Source organism: Perca fluviatilis, chromosome 1 (genome assembly GCF_010015445.1).
Source record: "Perca fluviatilis chromosome 1, GENO_Pfluv_1.0, whole genome shotgun sequence".
Classification (NCBI taxonomy): domain Eukaryota; kingdom Metazoa; phylum Chordata; class Actinopteri; order Perciformes; family Percidae; genus Perca; species Perca fluviatilis.
The window spans coordinates 32,960,399-32,983,613 of record NC_053112.1 but is presented as its reverse complement, the minus strand read 5'-3'; the positions used below and the strand labels follow the sequence as shown (position 1 = coordinate 32,983,613).

Genomic DNA, 23,215 nt, shown 5'->3' with positions numbered 1-23,215 from the left:
TATTTAAAGTATTTATAAAATATTAATTAAGTAATTATTCCACTCATTTTTTAAACCCGTTTCAGCTGCCCCCCAAACTCCCGCACATGGGACTAGATCTGTAACATACAGCCATTGTGTCAAAGTATGTTTCCCCCTTACCTCAACATTAAACCAACCTGTCGACTTCTGCGATGCTTAAGCTGCCAGTATGCTTCTTAATTTTTATTTGCTTTGTATTAAGGGGGATTCACCATTTCTGTAACTTTCCAAAATCAACTATCCGACTATCACACCCACTTCACACCATGACTGGTAATCTGTGAGTATGGGAAAGGAGCCAGGGTTTGAACTCCTCTCAAACTCTCTTTTTTTCCATTTGTTACACAACTATTTCTGTCAATTTTCATGTGAACAACTGAGTGCAACACTATTACGGTTTTCCTGGAGAGACTGAAAATATATATCGCGTCTCTCCCCTCTCTGTGGTGACTGGCTTTTTACTCCGTCTTCGAGTGTGGCCATTCAGAACAAACTGTTCCAACGTGGTCGGACAACACAAATTAGTTCTGCTCAAGCTTAACCCGACCCTTAATCTCAACCCAACTTTAGCTCTAACTCAAACCACTCATCTCTGTGATGTCTAACCATTACCAAACATGAAACATAAATTAAGCCCCAACCACAGAAAGAAGCACAATATCAGAATCGTCTTTATTGGCATACAAGGAAAAAAGGTTTTCCAGTAGCTGTCAGTGTACTTAAACACACTGCTAGAACAGACGTACATTGAAAGAAACAAGAGCTGTAAGTCTGTACTGCTAAACACTATCTAAATTCCAGCACTGAGTTGAGCGGTAGCCTACATACCTATATACGTACTGTGAGACAATATAAATTGGTTGAGTGTCATAGATTTCACTATAGCATTTATACAGTAAGTAGTACAATATCTGGACTATTGCATACATCTTCCAGGTATCTGATTTACGGGATTATCCAGTTATTGTATCTATAAATGGTATGTTATTAATTTCTAGAAACCTTAAAAGGCGCTGACACACCAACCCAATTATCGGCCGTCGGACAGTCTGGCGAGGTCAGTGACTCGAGTCTGTTCGGTGTGTTCCGTGCCGTCATCAGTTGGAGGAGTCGTCGGCCTTCATTTGGGCCACATTTTGATATGTTGAATCGGAAGGCGGGCAGTCGGACTCATTGACCAATCTGATTGGTGGAGTGCTAACCTGGAAATGACGAGCGACTAACGCCTCTCAAAATCTGACGAAAATCTTTGAAACTGACCTTTGTCGATCTGAAATGAAGACAGATTCAGCAACTGCATGGCCTATTTCTTGCTTAAAATGTTTTCAGAAACACGTTTGGGTGAACTATTTTCGTAAAATATGAGATCGTATTCCGAACGAGCCGCCATTTTGGCCTGGCTTTGAAATTCTGGGGAAGCCAGATCCATGTGATGCGTTCGTCCAATCAGCTGCCGGTTTTCATTTTTTGGGCGACAATACAGATTAGCACCGCCTGCAGTCCAACTGCCTTTTCTGCCGAAGGTCGGCCTTCGGGTTGGTGTGTCAGAGCCTTAAGATATATCGATATAACAATATAAAATGAAATGTACCCTGATAAAAAGGACTTCATCCATATTGCCACTCCTAAAATCAACTAATAGCTTGAATGCTGTGTTACTCCGAAACTTCGAGTTGCTTTTATGCATTCTGGTATCTAATCATATTAGCCTTTTTATATTTGGCAAAGTAAGTGATTAGCTGATCAAAAGATGCAGCCTCGTTTCCCGTCCACAGCGAAATACAGTATTCATCAGGATGTAGGCATCATGTATATGCAACACTGAAGCATTTGTTTGCCAAAATGAGATTCACAGAGAAAACGCCTTTGTTGAAACAGCGAGCATGTGCAGGCACACTGAGTGTCCAAGCAGGCACTCAGCCTCTCAAATCAGAAAAGCATGTTAAATCCACGCTTTGCAGAAATTTTACCATAATACACCTCTTATCCCTGCTAAACAAGGACACCCAGGTTTAGACATTGAAGCTCACATGCACTGTATGTGTGATATTAATGTAGAGAACTATCTATCAGGTTTTAATTAGAAGATAAACACAGCAGGGGTTTAACAAGAGGCTTAATTTCACTAACAGATGAATGTACACCTGCTCCTTCAGGATGTTGGGGGATGGATTAGTCTTTGATTAGATTCTATAGCTGATGGGGCAAAGCGAAGAGGGTGATTACAACAAGCTGCTTGAACTACAAACCTCACCAGCTCCTTAGGGGCTCAGCATTTACTATGTCTTAATACTCTGCGGCAGCTAAAATAACATTTCAGGTGCAGCTTCTCTGCCAGAAATATCTCCTTCTGTCCAAAAGGCCAATCAGTTTAATGACTAATAAATTAACTGTGTTATTGATGCAAATAATCAGTTCAGTATTTCTGCAGAGAGGTGGCAAGTGAATGACCCTGGTACAGCAGCTGTGTATACCACTGGAAAAATACCATGCCAGCATGAACAGCATGTAGACAGCTGGTGCTGATACAATTAGTCAATTAACCTACTGTATATTCTCATGGCCAGTAAATTGACTGACAACTATTTTTAACATTAGCTATTTTTTGTGTGCATAATACAATTTGTTTTAGAAAATTAAAGCAAAATCACTGCTGGTTCCAGCTGTTTTATTTTATATCACTGTAAATGGAAATTTCTTCAGTTTTGGAATGTTGGTCAGACGATACATACAGACAATTTAAAGACATCATCTTAAAAACTTAGGCATTTTCCAACAATTGCAAACATTTCTTTTTCGGAAAAAAAAAAGGTTAATCTAAAGTCTTTTGAAATGTGATTTCTCTGGGTACCAGATCTTGACAATGCAACACACAGCGGAAATGTTGACATACTGCATTTATGATATACTCTAGTTCAGTTTACATCTCTGCAGATCATTATATGTTTAGCATGGGCTCCTGCACACTGCCTGCGTGGCGTGAGCGTGTCGTGTCCGTTTTTATTTTGGCTCCCATGTTAACAGGTTAGAGCCTGCGCGCTGCCTGCGTGACACGCACGTCTCAGGCGCGGCTCAAGCAGTGCCAAAAACGCATGCATTCTAGAAAAAGGATCGAAGTATGTGCAAACAAATTTACAAACAAAAATATTGACAAAATAAAGAACATGCTATTATTTCATTTTATCAATGGGAAACATACATGTGTACAGACAAGGGTAGCAGCAGCAGCGCCTCGTCAGACACATTTCTGGTGTGCAAAGAAATAGAAAACTCCAAGCAGCCGCCACGCAACTGACAAGCAACAGAAACGCCACGCTCATGCCACGCAGGCAGTGTGCAGGAGCACTTACTGCTGTTCTTATTTTAGAAATGGAAAAAATAGGAAATGATTGGTATTAAAAGGAGTCGTCCCACACCCCAGCATGTAATGCTTTCTAAATCATAACTCTTTAAAATAGCCAATTCTTCGACTTCAATATACTGCAGCGATTACATTAAAATAGTTACTTTACTAGAAGTATCTGTACTTTCAGCAAAGCTATTCTTTAGATATATAAGTGGTTCCTTCCTGCATTTGTGTTGCAGAGCTTCAATTACTTAAAACATGTGTGCTGCCAGACACTTGGAGGTTAACAGCTTCCTTTTTATAAACCCAAATAATTTTATTATAAATTATAAGAATTTGTTGCTCACAATGCATTCATATGAGTTCATATATCAACATGATTTTACATGCATGCATACTAAATCTTATTGGTTGACTCTAACATTACTAGTCTTGATTGCCAAAAAAACGGGGTATGCTTATTTGCTTTGTGTGCGGAGAGTTAGATTTGTTCAGCCTGTTTCACCATGAAAACTGGAAATGGTGCACGCTATATGACTCTCTTCAAGATGATAAAATATGTCTTCCAACACCTATAATGCTAATTAACATGTTATATCTGTTTATTCCCTAAACAAACAAAAATCTAACAACTACTTTTTTTTATTGAGAGTTATGTAGTAAACAACAGCTGGGCGCAGCATCCCAGAGACTCGTCAACACAATGAGGTTGCCAGGTTTGGCTTCATTGTGCCTGTATATAGCAACCAACAGCGTAGATATCGCACACAAGTACTGGGTGGATGTTTGTCAAGAAATAGCTCCAGCATGTCACTCTCCCTGTAGCCACAAATTGTCGTCTTGCCTTTCTTTTTATGTACGAACAAAACAAATTAGCTAATTAATGAGCTCTAGGTGTTGGTAAGCCTGTTTTGGATTTTGGAAATACATTTTTTTTTTTTTTCTGCCTCAAATCTTTATGCTTATTTAGGCAAAACACTTGACTCTTTGATTCAAGTGCTTTAACACATAGACATGAGATTGGTATCAATGTTCTCATCTAAACTCTTGGAAAGAAAGCACGAACACATTTCTCCAAATATATAAAACCAATCCTGTAAGATTATATACAACCACCACAGGCATCATAACTTTACTTAAAGTCACAACGTATATCAAATATAGTTATTGGTTAGCAATTTCCAAACATCCAAGACAAGTCATTGCACGATGTTGCTGCCATTGTTTAAAAGGACAGAATCAAGATATTTGTAATTAGTAGCAGAGATTTATGCGTAGTACAGATTCTGACAGAATTGCATGTTCCCGTTTCCTGCTTAATGTGTCAACGGTCAGCTTTCCCTTTTTACACTGCAAAAGACACATTGACATATGAAGCAATCATTTCCGAATGAATATCCTCCTCTGCTTTTTGATAAATTATACTTTCTTACGGTCTTTAAAACTTAATCCATTAGCACTCTGTGTATTATGACAGCCAGCATACATTTCTTTATTAATGAAGATGAGAATGGATTCCTTACTTGTGCTATACAACACTAATCCCTTCCTGTTGTGGCTCTGGATTTTCTGTATTACTTCCTGCATAATTTAACACGATTCTCTCAGTAGCCAACGATGCCTTTCTTGCATTTTAAGTAATTGTGAAGCTCATCTTTAGATTACGACGGTAATGAGTTCACACCAGAACGCGGTGTTGTTTTCATTTCAGTCCTTCTCAGAACTTGACCCCGGAAAATGGGCGCCTTCAACACCGTGTCTACTGTTTAAATGCTGATCATCCAATCAGGCTCTGCAGTCGCAGCTTGTGTCCCACTCCCCCCTAAAACCAGAGGTGGACACTCCAGCAAAACAGCTCTGCACAAACAAGCCACAGCAATCAATAGCCAACACAAACATATCGGCAGTGTTCTTCTTCCTTCTATCTATTGCTATAAGCACGGGGCAGCTAAATAACCTTTTAGCGGGCCCAGGCAGGCGAGACAGATTACTTTCCTAAATGAGGCTCCTGCTGATGCTGGGCCTTAAATCAATGGCGGTGGCAGGGGTTGAAATGAAGCCCCTGAAGCATGTGCTCACAGTTTCCTTTGAGAAAGTTGGAAGATATGCCTCTCTACAGATATTCATATTTTATCATTGTCACGCTCATTCGCCCATTCCTATGAGAAAATATTGTTTGCTGTGGGCGAAATTATGATCAAATCCAGCAGAGGTTCTTCATGATCAATGATGTCTAACTTTCTGGACCTGTTTTGAGACACTGTGAAGGACCTTTCTGTTGTTTCATAGCACATGCTAATAATTGTCATTGTTGTTAGATCGATGGTAGTCTATATCCATGACGTTCCACTTCCGGGATTGCTCTCGTTCTGCCAGAAATTCCGCCGGATGTCAGTATTTTCGGATGTCCCGTTACCTTCCGCTTTCTTTGTTTTTTAATTTTAAACTCTGGTCAATTTCTGAGGACTATGGTTAACTGCTCCTCAGATCTCTGCAGGGTAAATCCAGACAGCTAGCTAGACTATCTGTCCAATCTGAGTTTTCTCTCGCACGTCTAAAACAACTTTTAAACGTACACATGTTCCACCAAAACAAGTTCCTTCCCGAGGCTATTTTGCAGCGGCACCGTGGCTCTTCTCAGCGCTTAGCACCGGCAAAGACGATTGTGATTGGTTTGAAGAAATGTCAATCGACGAGAGCACATTTTTCTCCCATCCCGGACGAGCCAGACTCTCCTACACAGCGCTGTGGAGGAAGGTCTGGCAATGCGAGACTAGATCGATGGTTGCACAGTTTGTAGTTTTCATGCATTAATACACACACATAATAGGACAAACATCTAGATATTAGAAATTACAAAAGCTGGGCGCCCGGATAGCTCAGTTGGTAGAGCAGGCGCCCATATATAGAGGTTTACTCCTCGATGCAGCGGGCCGGGTTCGATTCTGACCTGCGGCCCTTTGCTGCGTGTCATTACCCCCTCTCTCTCCCCTTTCAGGTCTTCAGCTGTCCTGTCAAAAATAAAGGCCGAAAATGCCCGAAAAAATAATCTTAAAAAAAAAATAAGTTACAAAAGGGAAATAAACAGAAAACACAGTATTAAACAAGACAAAAGGAATATATAATCCAGGTATAAAGATGTATATTTATTATATATCAGAAGGCATAGGAAGACACCTCCTGCCTCCATGTATACCTCTCCCCATTTTCTTTCCAATTGGATCAATGGAGTGCTGAGAGCAATCATAGCATCTATGAACTACAATTATCCCTTTTCTATTTCACAATTATTATTTTTCTTATACAAGTATAAGTCGTCTGTCCAAACTGTGGCTGTAGAAAAGTCCATAGAAAAGAAAATAACCACCATAACAATGTACATATGCGGCATTCTGTGAAGTGTATATAATATGAGCATATGTCTCTATAATTGCTGCACTAGTCAACAAACAGTTTGGCAACAATTTGTTATCATTTGATGTTTTGCATGCTGAGATAGACAAAGGCCCTAACCTGCTACGTAAGGGCTTTTTTTTTTATTAAGATACAAATGTTGTCTCAGGGATTTTAGCTCCCAGTCAATGGTTCATTGTGTATCCCTGGCTTTCTGGTGCTCTGCAAATTTATGATGTTATTTGTGATTCAAATAGATCCACCAGGGCACTAAGTACATGCAAGCTTTTTCGGCATATTTGATCTCAAACTTTGACAGGAATATCCGGAGCTTTCCTTACCTGACAAATTTATTTGAAGTGGCAGTTCTTTCAAGTATAAATCACTCACTCCGATTAATAGCAAGTTATAAAATCTAATTTGGTACTAAGAAAATAATGGGCCATTTGAAAAATGATCATTAATACATTATGAAGAAATAGAGAAAGTGATGGTGTGCTAATAATATGAAAGCAATTTCCTTTGACAGGTGCTAATGACATTGAGGTAATGATATCTGAGATGGATTTCTACTTCTATATATCCATCTATCGATAGACCTACATTATGAGGCTGTATTAAGGTATTGGCTACACTGCATGGAAAGAGTTTGGAGGGTTGTGTATTTTTTCAGTCTTTCCAAAACTATTATATATATATATATATATATATATATATAGTACAGGCCAAAAGTTTGGACACACCTTCTCATTCAATGTGTTTCTTTATTTTCATGACTATTTACATTGTAGATTCTCACTGAAGGCATCAAAACTATGAATGAACACATATGGAATTATGTACTTAACAAAAAAGTGTGAAATAACTGAAAACATGTTTTATATTTTAGATTCTTCAAAGTAGCCACCCTTTGCTTTTTTTGATAACTCTGCAAACCCTTGGTGTTCTCTCAATGAGCTTCATGAGGTAGTCATCTGAAATGGTTTTCACTTCACAGGTGTGCTTTGTCAGGGTTAATTAGTGGAATTTTTATTAATAAAAAAGCAAAGGGTGGCTACTTTGAAGAATCTAAAATATAAGACATGTTTTCAGTTATTTCACACTTTTTTTGTTAAGTACATAATTCCATATGTGTTCATTCATAGTTTTGATGCCTTCAGTGAGAATCTACAATGTAAATAGTCATGAAAATAAAAAGGAAACGCATTGAATGAGAAGGTGTGTCCAAACTTTTGGCCTGTACTATATATATAAATAAATAAATAAATAAATAAAAGAGCAAAAGTGTAAGGAATGGATTAAACAGTGCGTTTGTCTGCTTTAACGTAAGCTGCGGACATTAGCAAGTCTGTTGTTAGCAGCTAACAAGCTTACTACAATAGGAATCTAGCCAGTGTTATTTCCAAAGGTAAGGAGCATATTATACTTTGTGGGGTTATGGGTTATATATGTTCAATATGTAGTATTTTAACCACTTTATGAAGCTGGTTCTGGATGCTACTATATCACGGTTTGGGCTAAAATTAGAGGCTATGTCCTGCTGTTTACACTCCATGCAACCACGGCCAAACTTGCTATCTGGGATAGTGTTATGTTTGCAACTCCAGTGGTTAGTCCTAATCCTAAAAGTTTATTAATCTTGTAACTTTAAAAGTGAAACATACTGTTTAAAAATGTGAACAATAAAGCATAAGAGGGACAGAGTGTGCACACATCCAGACAGAAATAATCAGGTGCAAGACAGAAAATATGTAACTGCAGGGCATATAGGCAGTCTGCACACTGTTGGCCTCCAATTAAATAGTTTATTTCTCTTTTGAAGACAACGTTTCGATCCGCAAGATCTTCCTCAGGCAATAAAGCATAGACCAACTTCAGATGTCTTGCCTGTATGTAAGCTAGCATCCAAACAGGGTTATGTTAAAATGAAATGACACTTTTTTACATTTTTACTTATCATAAATAACAGGGCTGCAAACGTTTGGCTTTATTGGACAGATGAAGAGTGTAGTGGCAGACTGGAAATGGGGAGAGAGGGGTATGACATGCAACAAAATGTCCATGGTTAGAATGGAGCGTTGCGCTTATGTGGCATGCTCAGCAACCATTCAGCTACCAAGACGCTCCAACTGGCAACTTTTCAATTTAGTTTGGAGTGAGATTTGGTATCTGTGAAGTCGGTGAATTTTATGAGTAGACCTTCTGTGACATTGCCCACCGCAGGGCTCAGGGTCATCACTCCTTAATCCCCAGGAATTTGGTTTAAATCATGGTCAAATATGAATAAGTATGGTTGATCAGCATACTTGCTAACCTCCAGAGTAAATGATACTGATTAATTACTCTGAGTTCACTTGAAAAGTTGAACCCGGCCATGTGTGAAAACATGCGTAACTTCGTGAGAGATGACACTTGTTAATATATCTGCATGAACAGAAGGATTATTTTGCGAACATGAATTAGTTTGGTAATATGTAGGGCTGGGACGATTCGTCGAGGTAATCGATTACGTAAATGCTTCGACACAAATAATTTGCGTCCACGTGTCACACGTATAAATCTAAAAAAAGACATAGCTGCCTCCAGCAACAGTGCAAGTATGGATTCCTCGCGAGTTCAACAACACATTGAGAAAAAGGTTTGCACACGGTCTTCTAAAGTGTGGGAGTATTTTACTCTTAATGCCAACAACAACATAGTAGTCTGTAGACTTTGTAAAATGCATCCCTGAGTCAGGATAACAGCAGCAAAACACTGTAACTTCTGTTCACCTTTTTGCTCCGCTTCCTTTCCCTCCCAAGTAGAGTTTAGATTCTCTGCCCGAACCCGAACTTGACCCACTGTTCCCAGTAGTAGCCCAACGGTAGCCTACGTTAGTCCGTTGATTTGGTTTACCATCATCATGAGTGACCCAATCGATTACAGACCGTTATATTAGACACTCTGCAACTTAACTTATGTTGGATTTATTTGATACATCTGATGTCATATTTTGCCAAAATTGCAAGAGATTAAAGGGAGAAGAGCTTGGATGTTAAAAAGAGCTTATTCATTATTTTACCTACTACTCTTAAAAAAAGCAAATACAGGCTATTCTTTTTGCACTTGCTCTGTTTACTTTAAGTTTTTATTTTTGTATTCCTCCTAAAAGTGACTTTATTTTGTGGTTGGGTTGATAGCCTACATCTGGCTTCAGGTTGCACTACAAATTAATTTTACCTGAACAGTGCAGTGCTAAACAATTTTAATAAATGGAGATTTGAACGTTATTGAAATTTGTTTTGTGTAAATTGTTAATAATTGAGCAATGGGAAAATAATCGAATAATTGAAAAATTAATCGTTAGATTAATCGAAAAATGTATTGTAAGATCAGTCGACTAATATAATAATAATCGCTAGATTAATCGTTTGGGACAGCCCTAGTAATATGTGTAATTTAGTTAATTGTTGTGACAGCAATGACAACAATTGAAAATGCTGATTTTTCAACCAGCGGTTATGGCATTAATGTAAGTTAGGCAGAATAAAGCTCTGTCGGTCATGACAGTTAGTAGTATCATACTAGAGGCCTTTCCTTTAATCTAGTGACTCTCTTTACAGCCATCTGAATGCAGCAGGGATTTTTTCCGTCTGCAGGCTCTAAAGTGAAAGTAGTAAATGTGATTGACCATGATTGTCACAGCCTCTAATGCAACCACCTGTCATAGTGTTTCTGATCCCACCCCGTGCGCCACAGGTGCGCCAAGGAAGCCTGGCCACGAAATTACCAAAAGTGTGTCTGGCACACTCCCGACGTACTTGGCGGAGCGCACTTGCCTTTGAATGGGTTCCCTAAAAGGCGGCGGTGTCTTCTTGTGCACACAGAGCAGCAACTAACTATCAACTAATGGAGGTAAAGAGATCAAAACAAACGCTCTGTGCAGGGAAATACAGACAGCTGCTGACTCTGACAGATAGGATGGACATCTGAAAAATTATGCATCATTAATAACATGTTGAATAAAGCTCCACACGGTAAGGAGTAATCAGCCCATACTTGTATGCATGTATAAGAAAATTTTCCATTTCAGTTTTCAGCAACAGTTGAGCTTGTTGCAGGTTTAAATATCCTCGATCATACGGATCATATTGTTTATCGTGCTGTAATATTTCCACACAAGTTTCAGATTTGTCAGCTGCTTATTCTAAACAAATATGCACATGCACATAAGGTGCGCGTGCACGTAACCTGTCACGCAAATGTTCGTATCCAGGGCGTGCCCTGATTTTGTCTCCTTCTGTCTGAAATCATAGACCCATTGTGTCAAAAATGACTACGAGCTTGACAGGCATAGCAACAGAAACTAAGGGGATGGGCCTAAGAATGGTCAGTTATAGTTCAGGTCTCTAGATCCTCGGTGAGGGCCGACTCAGAAGACACATTAAAGTCAAAATTGAATAATCTGAAAGTCCAGAGGGTTTTGCTCTGAATTCAGGACACTATTACAGACTTTCCCCTCAAGACAGACAACAGTGTTGAAACCGTAGTTGCTCTGTTCATCACCAAACCTACAAGTCTCTCCTCCCTTTTAGGTGACCTGGCATCACCTGCTCTGAGATTATAACATCTTCTCTGTGTTTCTGTGTATGTTTTATGCATCTTTTGTGAGCACAGCAGCATTTCACTCTGGTTGTAGAGTATTTAGCGCTATATTTTCCAAGTGGCTGGAAACATAATGACCTGCACCTAAGCCACAGCAGCTAATACGCCATGCTCTTCATATAATGGATGCACATTTACCTCCATCTCTCTCCTCGCTCTGTCCCTTTTCTGCTCATTCTCTCATCTCTCGCTCTCACAGACTCAAGCCTGTAATGACAACTCACTTTATAATGAACACGCTGCCATTTTTCGTAATTACAGCCCAATGTGATTTTCACACACACACACACACACACACACACACACACACACACACACACACACACACACACACACACACACACACACACACACACACACACACACACACACACACACACACACACACACACACACGACGCCGCAGGAGGACAGAATCAGAGAGGGAACGACCTGCCAGTAGTTTGAATCGAGTTAGTGCCATTCTCATGCACATGTGTAGGTGCTCATAGGTGAGCCTGGAACGGCACTTAATAATGTTCATAGTGAAGAAAGCTTACTCGCAGCTGTAAGTCGATCCAAACATAGTCAAGGTGTGTAGTGCTACTTTGGTCAGACCAGGGAAAACAGACCCAGACAGTCTGTACTAGCCAGAAAGTAGGGTCAGTTGTTCTCCACTGTACACACGGAAAACTATCGATTTGATTGGCTCAACTGAGTGAAGCTATAACCGTATTAACTGCATTAGCTGAGACCATCGAGGGAAAAATAAACAACGCTTTTTGAAGATTATTATTTATTCTCATTAATTTATCAGAAATTGGGCACGGGTCTGGATCACAGACTGTAGAACCGCCAGTCGGTCCGTGGTCCGCCATTTGGTGATGCCCATTAGACACACTGTAGTATTTAATAAAAAACATTCTTGAGGGATTATTGTTGTGTTGCCACTTGTGGGTAGAGAGGTTGGACAAAATGCCTCAAAACACATATTTCACAAAATATGTGGTGTATCTAATGAGGAGTAAAGCCCTAACCCTTCACCTTCAGCTTCTTGTAATGCAGTAAAACTCCTGAGCTATTTCAAGCAGGGAATACTTTTGAAGTTTGAAACTTCTTGTTCCTTGATGGATGAAGGACGTGGAAATCTATGTTCTGGCAGTTCAGACGCTGCGTATTAGTCTCTGCGGAGCTGTGTTAGTTTCTCTGAAAAACTCACATATTAAACTTGGATTTTCACACATCTTTTAATGCTGTGGGAAAAGTTTGCCTGATGACTTCCTTGGGGAGATGCATTTAGAATAAGGATTTTAGATAGATTTAGTTAAATTTTAGTAGTTAAAGTTGCTTTACACGTGTGATTTCTGTTACTTTAGCCCCATTTTGCTCCTAGACCATAAAACAGAGCCATTACTTTTCATTAATCAACTGCTTCAACTGAGAGAGGCAGACTTTACTATGTTACTTACATTCATTAAAATTGATAAATAAGTTTTGTGACATTGAAAAGCAAAGCTCCGTCAAGTAGTTGTAAAACAAAGAAGAAACGTCCTTTTACCTTTTTATCACCGTCAAGCCTCGGTTACCATTTGTAGTCTAAAAATGCTTTTGTCCTACGTTTCAGCACCCAGGTTCTTTTCAGCAACTCTTGACATGTTTCTCCTCCTTGTTTTGAGGGTTAAATGCAAAGTGATGGAGTGACAAAACACTGTCAATCAAAATGTGTTTCATGACCACTTGAGATTCTTGGCAGGTCTTGGAGTGTGAAAACATCTGAGGCTCTGAAGCCAGGGACTCATCGAGAGACTGAACAGCAAACCCGACTTGACTGTGAATATACCACAAGACCCTACCTCTCAACTTCTTCTCCTTTTTGAGAATTAAACGCTGTTTTGCAGTAAAGCTTTAGTCTTATTCCCGTTCCCTGTGAATCAATGCTAAGCTCGTGAATGCGGACAGCCTATTTGTCAAGACTTTCAATTAAGAGTGTATAATAACATTGTGTTCCATGCCAGGAATTTGGTTTTTGAGATGTATAAATACACGAGTAAACACTCTTATTTACCTCTGTGTTCTCAAACATAACCACCGGGCTTGGCTCCATGCTCTGTGCCCTGCATGAAATTAGCTTGCTATTGATTCCTTAGACATCCCCCCACAGTTCTCAGCATTGCAGGGCTCTAATTGGCTAAACCGCAGTTTTAGTTTCAAGCAACGTGACAGTTTAAGCACTTAATAGTGTCTGCAGCAGAGAGGCAGATTGCAGAAGAACCATGCAATGACATTATATTAGACCTTTTTTGTTTGTAATCATATTTTACATCTCTGCCTGGGACTTGACAAGCTGGAATACAGAGGCCTTGATGTGACATTTGGTGACATTTAGCACTGGAATGTGAATGACTGACTCTTAACATGAAAGGTCACGCCATGCGAGAGTTTGCCCACTAGATCTGGCTTATGTTTACACTTCTGTAGTTGTGCACTTAAAGTAAGTAACATTGGATTATTTTGGATCCCTCCTGCTATGTCTGATTGATTTTTGCCTTTTGAATAGCTGTTTTTAAGAGTTGTCCCCATAGTTTCCAAATAACTTCCTAGAAAATGACTGGTATGCAACCGTAGGAATGTTCCTGGAAAGGACTTTAACTGCTATGCAATTTGGTATTAATTATAAGCAAAAAGTTAAATTGGTCCAGTACTATCAGTTCACTGGTAGCATAAACTTCCTTTACCCAAGTAACCATTGTAAGTGCACAGCAGGTCAATTTGTCATCTTTTTGTGGTTGTAAATAACAGGCAGGCATACAATTCAACAAGTGTGGAGAATAAAGCTTTCAAGGAATCATAATGCAAATAATTATTAATTGCAACCACAGACTCATGTGGTTATTGAATGGAGAATGTCATTCATTCATTCATTCATGTGGTTATTGAATGGAGAATGTCATTCATTAATTCATTCATGTGGTAATTGAATGAAGCACTGTGTTAGGTTTGAGCACTGAAGCTTGCATTAGCTGGTTCAGCTGCTTCATTCCAGCTTCGCAATCACTCCCACATACATCAGCTGCTTGGCTACCTGATTAATAACATGCAATGATTTTCATGCAGGTGTACACGGCAACCTTTACTGACTACTGATATTTAGGCCAATGGTGTTTGCTAAACGCTCAGTTACTTAAAGTGTCTCTGACTGAATTGCAATTTAAACAGCTGTACATTTTAAAAAGAGATCGTAAACTAAATGTGTCCTCCTTTCTAATATTTCCCCCTCTGTCTACTCAAGCTGCAGGTTCTGCAACATCGCTGTTAGAGGTCTGGGCCCACAGTGGCTTCTAATTGGACAGGGACTGAGGGGACACTTTTGATGTGATGGCAATGACAGAACAGCGGCGTTTAGAGTCACGCAGTCTGTGGGAGCACTGGCCACGTCTTCTGACATAATCGATGTGTGCGGCTGGGCCCATCGAGGCTACAGGGAGTCTAGTTCAGCAAAACTAATTACTGTTCGTTTTAAAAGTTCATTTGCTCTTGGACACTCCTGGTGTTTTTTTTCTGTCGTTCTTCCTCACGTTTCATTGAAGGAGCCGTCGTTATTTTGAAGTGTTTCATTAGGTGTTGGCAATCAGGGAGCTTCAGACAGCTCAATTCACTGACTTCATGTGATTCAAAAAGGGATTTCAGAGCAAATGGCACACAATATACAAGATATTCAGGAAGCTAGAGAAGTTATCTTATGCTGTTGTTTGCAAATTTATTATTTAAATACTGAAATAACCATATGTTTAATGATCAAAATAATTCCTTAGGTCTCTGAGCGACAACAAAGAGTATCATTTTGATATGCAATACAGTGATTCCCAACCAGGGGAACTTGTGCCCCAGGGGGTACTTCTGTTGTTGCAAGGGGGTACATGGAAAGATTGTGGAGCAGCTCAACTAATATGAAAGTAGGAATTGAAAAAAATAGTAATTATGTTAGCAAGTGAGCACAGACGTTTTAAACAGGTAGCTTAAAGTAATAAATAAAAGGTATAAATAAATAAATAGCTAAAAGTAATGACTAAACAGTGATGACAAATGCTTTGCTAAAAGCAATGGATAAATGGTTAAAACATTCAGCTTCGCTCCAAGTAGTAGCCTAGTAGTAGGATGACTGCTGACCAAACCATTCTTAATATTAACAGTTCAACTATTGTGAAAAAATTAAATAATATTCTACATTTGGAACATACATTGGGAATTGATGAAGGGGTACGTGAGTGGTGGCACCTCAGACCAAAAAGGTTGGGAACCACTGATGTAATAGATGTTTTTAGTATTCAAATATGACAACATCTGTGACAACAAAACAACAGCTCAGTCATGTCATGGCCTTTGCTCTCACATCAACTCCAGACTGACAGCATCCAGACACAGCACCACCTGACATATTGTTTACTGGCTGACAGGAGCCTGTACACCACCCTGATAGGCGTACACACACACACACACACACACACACACCCCCTTTCCTCTTATTGGGAATCCAGGGGTGCAGCCTTCAAGCTGGGCTGCACAGCTCTGAGCTGACGCGAGGAGACAGGCTCTTGCAGGTAACTGAGGTGGAGTCTGTGGGGAATCCACGGCTGGAGCTCCCGGGGCAGGTAGGGGGCTCACTGCAGCACTCTCCTCCAGCAGGGCAGCTGATAGATTGCAGCATGCACAGACAAGACAAGCCAGCGGTAAGAAGTGGTCGCAAGATGTTAAATATAATAGTGACTCGACAAAAATGACCCAGCTGTAAGAGGAGTTACTTCAAAAATCTATCTTTTCAAGTATCATTAGAAGTTTCGATGTTGAGTCTTTGTATTATCTCCTTTAAAAAGGACCTTTCAGTAATTATAATATTCTTCATTTCAGTCAGCCAGCTCATGTGGAACAGATGTACAGCACATAGAATAGACAGAATACAAGATGAATCCGAGCCTGCAGGTGGATGCTGGGTGGAATTGGCTGGGGCTTGTGAAATGCTATATGAGCATCAGCAGCACATTACAATGTAGCTTGTGGCAAAAAAAAACAAAGCCTCATTGTAAACCGAGTGTCCAAGTGTTTCAGACCACAAGGAATGAATAGCTTATGGAAGGTAGTGCACAGAAAAAAAGAGCAGCTAATAAAAAGGACAGGATCAAAATGTAAATCGCCATAAAAATAGTCTTGGCATTATGACCCTCTCTGGTATTTTCTGCCATACTTGAGATTTTTTACTTAAGTCCTGGTAGGATCGGAGAGTACACAAGTCTATGAATTCAGAGACGTGACAATTCCTCCATTCTTCTCTATAGTAATATTATCACCGACATAAGATTTGCCTCTCGCGGAGGACTCCATCCTATTGCACGAGCGCTGTGGAGATCAGCTATTTTTGGGTCGAAGTTTAACCTAATGGAACTTTTATCATACAACCTGGCAGAAAATCAGTGTAGTGCTTTCAGCTGCCTGAGAGAGCACAGCAGCTCTCTAGATTGGAAATAATGGCCTTGCTTCCCAGCATGTCAAACTTTTACTTTTGGAGTAAGGTCATGACTTTGTTCTGTACAGAGCAGAGACAAGAACAGAACAAATCAGCTACCTGAAGGCTGTAGGCTGTGTCTACTACTGGAATGCAGAAGAACTAATATGCATTATTCAAAACATCTCATAATCATAAATACCAGTGGTATGGCAGCAACAGAAAAATGCAGTCATCGTCCAAATTTAGTTACCATCGATTTCCTTGCCCAAATCATGTCAGAGAAATCTTATACTTTTAACCAAACACCAAATAGTTTTGGCTAGTGAAGGCTTTGTTAACAATTGCTGAACATCCAGCCCCTAAAGAAGAAGAAATGTAATTCTGAGAAGTGTACAGTTTACCAAAGTTTGACAATGTATGAATACTGAAGTCTTAGGGTTCAATTAGCGATTCTTTGCGTTCCTGGGTCCAGAAACCAGCCATTTCCAAACTTCCTCAATGTTTCCAATGCAAAAACTACGAGTGGGAGTGATGCACAGCTGGATACAAGGTAACTGTGCTCGCGGATGTTCTGCACGCGAAGCTAGTTGTCAAGGGAACAAGCTGTTAGAATGTTGCCGTTTGTTGGAAAATGGGCTACATTGGTCTGACACTCTATAACTCCACCAGACCTGACTGGACATGTCAAACTAATGACTCCATCCAACAAACGCCAACAAACACAGATGGCCGGCCAACACTGACCCAACTGTTGGTGTTTGTTGGCGTTTGTTGGAGTTTGTTGGAGCAGTGTGCAAGCTCCTTTAAAGGTTACTCAAAGGTAATATTTTCAGTATGTTTGTATAGTACCACTATTATATTACTCCCACAACTGAAATCACCACTTGTAACTGGGATTAAATTTACCAAACAAAACGGCACAACACTACCACTCACACCTCACTGGCTGGATACAGACGATCAAACACTGTGTGGGGGATGACTATAAAATTTGAAGTGCATATAATTTAAAAGATGGATATTAAAATGTTGCTTTGGAATCCAAAATGATCATTACGTTGGGGCTTGGATTGCATTCAAGCATATTTAATATTTCATGCTTAAATTGAGGCATGGAATTAACAAAATCATTTAGTTCATTTATTCGGTTATCAGTTAATTCATTCTTGGCAAGGCTGTTTAAATTTTCTAGCTTTATTTTCAGCTCTGCCGGCTGAATTGCAAGTGCCTTACAACTAAATAGAACACTCAAGAGTTTCCTTACTGAAGTCTCAATTCCAGGGTGGCAGGGAGACGGTTAATCTCAGGTGGGCTGAGTCCACTGTGGTTTCTGCTTAATTAATGGCGTGCCATCTGACTGTCTCTAGAGGAGGTAGACCACCAGCTGCTCAGGCTTTGATCTCTCCTGTCTGTGGGTCTGTCTGTCTACCAGTGGGTGTCTGTGTCTGTGTGTGTATGCTTTACTATTTACATCTAATATTTGGTCTATAGTATCTTTAAATTTATAATTTCGACCGTCTGGCACCAGATGTTCTGTGATACCTTTATTGTCACTTCTTAGTGTGTCCCTCATTCATCCATTTTAAGAGTCAGTTAATGCACAGCATCATTAGTCTCATCATTGATCTCCCTCCTCACTGCAGCCGAGGCCTGAGGACTGTCTGCTGCCACTGACGTGTCCCCCTTAAAAGTCAAGGTGAAGCATCAGTGTCTTGTGTGGGAGGAGAACAAGCCGCAGATCACGAAGCCTGCAATCTCAAAACTGCCTTTCAAAGCAGAAGTAAAGCACGCACCGCTCTCACTTCAATCCCTCCTCCCCTGAGAAAGCTTAAGGAGGAAGACTCACGCAACAGCTGGAGAAGAAAAGAGGCGATCCAAGTTTGTCATTGAGCACTGTAGAAGTCACTCTGTCCCGTTTTTGTTTTCATTATTTTCAATACTTCTAGGTATCTTCATTTCAAAAGTGACACTTACTTAACCCGCCGACTGCAATTTAAATAGGATTGTGTTTCAGTATAACTTTCCGCAATGTCATAATGCGTAATCTCTAAATTAGTGATTTTTGGGCGCCTGGGTAGCTCACCTGGTAGAGCGCGCACCCTTGTACAGAGGTTTACTCCTTGACGCTAGTAGCAGCTCTACTCGGCTCGGCCGCATTGCCCCGTCCTCCTTTTTCCATTGCAGATTTAGTACCGCCTCACGCGTGGGGCGAGCGCAGCTGGTCGTCATCGCGCCGCCGCAGGAAACTGCCGTGATCTAACGCGACACACACACAGAGCGTCGAAGGTGTGTTGTTGTTGCCGCAGCCGGAAGACAAATTATTTTTTCAACAGAAGCTGGAGGCAGCAAAAAAAACACCGCTGGCTAAACTATTTAAAAATGGCGGTTTTGTTCAGGACACCCCCGTCTGTCGCTAGCAATGATGACGCAGTGATTAGTGACGATTCTCTCCGACCAATCAGTAGTCTGCAGGTTTTCACGTCACCTTTTGGTATCGCCTCAGCTCGCTTGGAACCTCGACGGAGGTGATACTAAAAAAATCGTCCTATTAATATTCAATGGTAGATGTGCAGTAAACTTTTAACATTATTTTAATAATTTTTGGGGCATTTTATGCATTTATTAAAGAGTAAGGAGGTAGCAGGAAACAAAGGGAAAGAGAGATGGGGAATGCCACATATCAAAGGTCCCCAGTCGTATTTAAACCATGGACGGTGCGAGTACATGGTCAGCAAAGTCCACTAAAACCAGGTGAGCGCAGGTTATATTAAATTGAAACCAGATAGTACCAAACTGGACCAGGTTAAATAAAATTAGACCAGGTTAGATTTACTCTGGACCACTGAGAGCACATTAGATCAGGTTACACTTGGTAGAACCAGGTTAGACTAGATTAGTTAAACCATAGTCAGACCAGATTGAATGAGACCAGGTTAAACCAGATAAAATCATGTTACAGATTAGACCAGATTAGAATATTTTTTAGACCAGATAGATCTGATTAGTAGGATTGGGCATCAAGAATCGATTCCAGTAGAATGGTTTCTTTATTAGAATCGTTTGGAGGATTTGGTTTCAAATCCGATCATCGGTTCCAAATTTAAAATGTGCAAGTTTTGGTTTCCGAAGCGGCCAGGGGCTTGTTCTGTTGCAGCCTTGGAGCACAGTAAGCAGCGCTCTAGTGTGGCTTTATTTTACGTTGAAAAAGCCCTGTAAAACTGTAAATCACCATTGACTCAAAATTAAACTTTCCTCTTATTTGTGAAATAAGCATGTGACCCGTTTCAACTCCACCCCTCAAAGAATCGGAATCGAAAGGAAGAATCGGAATAGGAATCAGAATTGTTCAAATCCAAACGATGCCCAACCCTACTGATTAGAGAATGTTTGACCACGTGAGACCAGGCTAGACTGGATATAAACCAGATTATATTGCACTGGACCAGTTTAAATTAGAGTAGACCAGGTTAGACGTTCTACCAGGCTAGTCCTGGTAAAAAAAACACAGTAATATGCTGTTCACTGACTTGAGAGGCTGCTCCAGGTGTGGTTTATGTCTCTCAGCCCCTGTTTTTTCAGCGATGGCCCTCTTAATCTCTTCCCGGACCAGATTCACTTTGGAGTGCCGAAGGTTCTACTGCTCAGCCGAGAGGAGATGCTCCCTTAATGCCAGGAACTCCGTCTGGTAGATCCACCACAACTCCTGCAGAGGGATGAGGTCATTAGGGGTTAACTACAGTGTTTGCATGCAGTTTTAGGTCTAGTTTTCAGAACAGGTGACACAAACACCAAAACTGTGTTTCCATCAGAAAACAGGAAAATGTTCCAAAATGTACATAATATCATCAAAATCAGATACTGGTGTCTGAAAAAAATACTTTCTATTCAAAACTTCTTTTTCCAACACAAAACATTCACAAGAAAACTGACAATAAAAGGAACAGACGGCAGGTAAGACCAATTTAACCCTTGTATCTACGAACATACAGACACAAATATTGTGGATCAAAGCCTGTTATATCTTATTCCTCTGTGAAATAAAACGCATTTATTGTCCAAAAACTATTAAAAACACATCAATTAGCCACACTGCTGCACTGGGCGATGTGTTCGTTCACTACCATGAACACACTGTAGTTTTTTTTGTTGTTGTTGTTTTGTTTTAACTCAATCCCACATACACCATCCTGCTGCCCCAAATACTCACTAGAGTAGTGGTTCCCAACCTTTTTTGTCTGAGGTACCCCCACAGCCCTGTCAGATGAACTGACATACCCCTTCATCATTTCCCAATGTATGTTCCAAATGTAGAACACCATACATTATATTGTTAATTTTTTCATACTTGTTGAACTCTCAATTATTTAGGTTGGTTTGGTCAGCAGTCATTCTACTACTAGGCTACTACTTGGAGTGAAACTGAATGTTTCAACCATTTATCCATTACTTTTAGCAAAGCATTTGAACGGTTTCATTACTTGTATTTATTTCTACCATTTATTCATTACTTTAAGCTACCTGTTTAAAACGTCTGTGCTGACTTGCTAACATAATTCCTATTTCCAAATTAGTTGAGCTGCTCCACAATCTTTCCACGTACCCCCTTGCAGCAACAGAAGTACCCCCTGGTTGGGAATCACTGCACTAGAGCACTAAATTTGGATTAATCCACCGGTGAAAACAGTCCAAAACAAATGTACTATTTCCTCCTGCTTTTGAGTTAAAAAAAACTACAGTGACCAGTAGTGTTAGGAAATTACTGAGTCTTTTTTTAAGAATTAAACTATACATTTGAGTTTTTAAAGATTTACATCTTCAAATTAGTGTTTTCTATATCCAGATGCTGACAGATGACGGTGGTGAGAAGTAAAATACAAATTGTCCCTCATGGTGCTACGATGCCATTAAAGACACTGTGCAAGGATTTTCAATGTTGCTTTATTTTGGAATGTCCCTATTTCAATTGACAGACTGTAACTCTGCTGGGTGATGGATAGTTACTTAAAGTTTCTAAATGAGTTAGTGAGCCTGTGGTTCAGCATATTTACGGCTCTACAGCACCCAGAAGCCTATTTTCAATCTACAGACGAGGAGTCGTGTATGTTTGAATCCTGTGAATCTTACATTATTTATTGGAGATGCCAAAGGTTTGTCATGAGTCAGATTAAACTAGCTCTCCACATATGGTCTATGAGCTTCATTAACTAGAAAGTATTTGTATGGTAACCTACAACTTAATCCACTAATGATTGAATTGTGTTTGTATATTTAAGTAAGTAAGTTCATTAAATTATTGAAAAGAAGTGGAAAGATATTTTAAATAAGAGGAATCTGTCTCTTTTACAGTTAGTAAAATCCTGTAAAAGTACAATTAAGTCATGTTGTGTAAAGAAAATAATTATGATTATTATTATTATCCAATTATAATCCAATTATGTTTTAAATGTGAAAAATATTGAAAATGCCCATTAAGATCTCAAACGTCCAAGGTCAACAGTGCCAAAAATATTCAATTTACAATAATATAAAACCGTGAAAAACAGCAAATCCCCACATTTGGGAAACTGGAACTAAAGATTTTTGACATTTTCTTGGCAAATGACATGAATAATTAATCAGTACTCCAAACTGTTTTTGATTTATTTCTGTCAATCAATAAATCGCTTAATTGACCAGTGATTTCAACACACAAAATTTCCAAAATACAATTCTGCAATATCCACATGGTTTTTTCATTCATCATCATTATAGAAGTAGTAACAAACTGAAGTGCTCTGTATTTGCAGATCAATAGTAATATTATAGCAGTGGTGGAGAAGAGGGCTGCTTGAGTGCTATAGCCTAGTTTATATATATATATATATATATATATATATATATATATATATATATATATATATATATATATATATATATATATATATATATATATATATATATATATATATATATATATATATATATATATAGTTGGTTGTGCCCTGCAAGCTTTGAATGGTCTTGAAAATCGGCAGGTGGAAAACAAATCATGTTCGGCCTCTCAGCTCAATCCTGGGGCACTCAGGTGTTTGGTTTTATTGGTCCTGAATCACTCTGATGTAGCAGGAAGGACCTTGACTTCACAGCCACACGAGGGACAGTTACAGTATACGGGGTGGGCCTGAGCATGAGGAGCCAAGATATAGAACGACAACTGCCCCTCTTGTAGGTTAATACCCTACAAGAGGGTCAACACTTCAACACTACATCTGCTCCTTCATTAATTTCCTCTCTCTTGTGACTTCTTTTCTTCCATCCTGTCAGACGCGCAGCAACTTCATCTTTGTCAAAAT

At 39.6% G+C, this 23,215-nt stretch overlaps 1 long non-coding RNA gene across 3 annotated transcripts in view; it reads right to left on the bottom strand.

Moving 5' to 3' along the window:
• The window catches only part of LOC120573261, a 115,803-nt gene that overhangs the window by 2,510 nt on the left and 90,078 nt on the right, over nucleotides 1-23,215 (bottom strand). For all 3 annotated transcript variants that reach the window (XR_005641687.1, XR_005641683.1, XR_005641680.1), the window contains exon 2: nucleotides 20,411-20,586. This is a non-coding gene — a long non-coding RNA (uncharacterized LOC120573261). The remainder of the gene's footprint in view (nucleotides 1-20,410; nucleotides 20,587-23,215) is intronic.